A 3,424-nucleotide genomic window follows, 5' to 3' on the forward strand; every position below is an offset into this window, starting at 1 on the left:
ACTCTGATTTGAAAAGAGGTCTTTTATTTTGTGACTATAGTCGAGCTATTTGCAACTCGATCATGATTTAGTAAACATTTCTGAAAACCAGTAATCTAAATTAGGTATTTATTTATCTTTATTCAAGACAAGAGTCACTGTTAAAGTCATTTTATTATTCTAATTAATGAGTATTTATAATAGGTTTTAAATTCTTTGTGAATAATAAATGACGCTAAATGTTTAAAAATGCTCATGTCTTTAATTTGTAAAAAGAAGATGAAAGTCGGGAATTTTAATTTCAGATAAATCTTTCGTTGCGATAAGATTATTTATTTAATAATTTATTCAGTAGCTAATGGTTAATTCAACGATTGTTTCTCAATGATATTTGCGCAAATAGATAAAGCATGCAGATATAAATTATTTTGTCATAATAAAACTTAATTAAATATGCATAGGCGTAGGAGCATGGGCCGGGGGTTTGGGGTGGGGTGTAGGTACCCTCCCCATAATTATAAGAGGAGGGCAGCATATGGATTGGACCCCCCAACATTTAACCTAAACAATTGATTTCTTTTCAGAAAATACAGTAGATGAAGGGAAAAGGCCAATTTCAAAGAACATAAGGAAATGAGATGATGTCTGTCGTAAATAAGTGTTTCTGTTTTCTTGTCTGAAAATTTTCAGAGAAAATCTGGATGGATTTAGCTGACCAGTCCTACTCATTGCCCACTCCAACAATTTCGAATTCGCTCTGACTCTACTGTTAAGTTGATTGATCTTTGAAACAATCCGTTTTCTTAAACCTTTCAAAAGGAATGACTGCTTGGTGGTGAGTGGCTCTGATAGTGTCTGTTATGCTTTTATATTTTCAGACTGGAAAAGTAGGAGTCAAAGTACAAGTTGTTGGATATAAAATAAATTTTCATAACACCTGTGTATCTGCATTTGTAATTATTACACAGTGAGAAATGAAAGACAAGCCAAAGCGCAATTAGGTATGCAACGATAATTTCATGTGTAAAAATACAGTAAATATTCATTACAAGGTTCAGCTAGCAGTTAACTTGGAAACTATTTTTCCAATCTCCCTTGTTGCATAAACATACACATTTATCTTCTTTTCAGTTCGAATTAAAATCTTTCATAGACTGATAATATAATCTACTAGACAGTGGCAACGTTCGGTATGAATACAATCGGGTATTGAAAACTATGGTTTCCACTCGCGTGGTTTAAACAAGGCCTGGATCAAACAAGGCGCGTAAAAGAAAGCCGAATACACCCCAGATAAAGGCGTTCTTATAAACCTTTACATTGTTTATATTTCGTTTTAGACATCAATGACTAAACTCTACTCTGTCTTAAAGATTAATGAAACAGTTACGGGACATTTACAAAACTACTCCTGTTTCTGTGTATAAGTCACTGTCAAAACATTATGTCATCAACGAGATATCATTCTAGCACACCGGATCCCAAAAGGATATAAGAACATTAAAAAAGTACGAGAAAATAAGTGTTCAAAAATTATGAGGAATTAGTTCTATGGTGAGAAATTTCTCTTGGAATTCGTGTGAATTTTTGCAGAGTCAACATGGCATGGTTGTGACCAACCACCGTTTCCATGAAGTTAATCATTGTTTATGAATATACACCTTATTTGTGACTGGAAGTGATTTGCATGAATTGGACATATTCAGTATTCGTCCTCATACATGTACAGTACCGTTTTATTAAGACTCGTTATTTTTCAGGTATTCCTGCTGCATACTTAGTAATTATGTTTGTGATGATTTCATAAAAACATATCAAACGAGGACAATACTACTGAAAAATCTAATAAAATATTAATATAAATTAATATGAATGCACAGAATGCAACCAAGCAAAATAATGACAGACTCGGTTAGATCTAGTCTGCTCTTGATTGGTAATGAAATGTACTCATAGCGCCAGCTTAAACGCAACTCTTAATTTACCCCATGATGATCTCAAAGGACTAGATAAAATGTAAAACAACACTGAGTCAAAGTACGTGTAACAACCGCCGCACGGCACATAGAAACTGTTGCTGTGACAATAAAATCTAGATTATTTGTAGAGCCTCTGTAACCGAGTGGTCTAGGTCTATGATTTCAATTTACTTGCCTTTCACCGGTGTGGGATCGAAACTTCGTCATGGGTGTAGAATTCTTTCATGTAAACTCGTTATCTAGCTGGCTTACAGAGGGTATGTGGTTCTATCAAGGGGTGTCCGTTTGTGCCTGAAGTAGGGGGTCAAGGGTATTCCTCCAATATCAAAAGCTAGAAAAATGTCATCTGACATATTGTATCGGTACGAAGTTAAACTCATGTAAAAGTACCAGCTTAGGGGGAATTACATTTAATTTTTAACGTCGCCGTACAACAGAAACATAGTATTTACCCGTTTCTTTTTTAAAAAATTTTTGATCCTGCAAAGATGGTAAAGGTCCTTAAATAAATAATATAATGTCTTTATTCTTCTCCATTTTCTTTGAATATATATGATAAAACATATTTCTCAGTGTGTAGAAAATCTGATAAATGTATTTTTGGCATTTTGGAAGAAACTGCTTAAATGTATCCAGGTGGTGTTAGAAGTTCCGATGAGTAAATATTTTGCACAAAAGTGGAATGGACTCCATGATCACCCATACTGATTATATGAAATAGAACTATATTCCAAATAGACTTTGCCTTTAGTATGATGTTGTTTTTTTGTTATAACTTAGTTATATCAGTTTTTCAGACTCAAACTTCTGCCACATCAAAGGTATATAAATAATATCTATTAACAGTATATCTTAGTTTATTTCAAAATATTAAAAAGACTTTGAAATGGCAAAGCATTCCGCTCTTTGACAAGCGAATGCAATTAGTATTAAATTATTATTTTTCTAAAAAGGTCAAATATGTTATTATACACACACGTTTTCTATATAATTCAATTAATTGGTTCTACTACGTTTTTCTTCTTGGGGTCAATCACTTTCATTTCTTCATCAGTTGGAACTACACGTTCAAAGGCGCTTTACATATAGCAAACGCAGCCACTGAGCAGAGGGACAGAGTGAGATAGAGCCCCCAGAACAGATAGAGAGAACAGATTTAGATACAGGCCTGTCTTACTAACTTGGCCTAGCTCTTGGCGAATAGACAGTCTGGTTCTTTAACGTGCCCGGTGTATAGCACCGATACACGCGGAGCCGTCTCCTTGGAACAATCACGGAAGATACTGCATATTTATAGCCAAAAAGGCGTTAGAAGTTCCTAATAGGTCATGATATGATAGAGAACTATATTCTAAATCGACTTGGCCTCGTGGATTCGAAAATCCGTGTTTCCGACTTAAACTTCTGCAATCATCAGTGAACATCAGATGTATAATAATATCTCTAAACAATTTATTATTATTTAT

This window comes from Mercenaria mercenaria, chromosome 12, assembly GCF_021730395.1.
Source record: "Mercenaria mercenaria strain notata chromosome 12, MADL_Memer_1, whole genome shotgun sequence".
Classification (NCBI taxonomy): domain Eukaryota; kingdom Metazoa; phylum Mollusca; class Bivalvia; order Venerida; family Veneridae; genus Mercenaria; species Mercenaria mercenaria.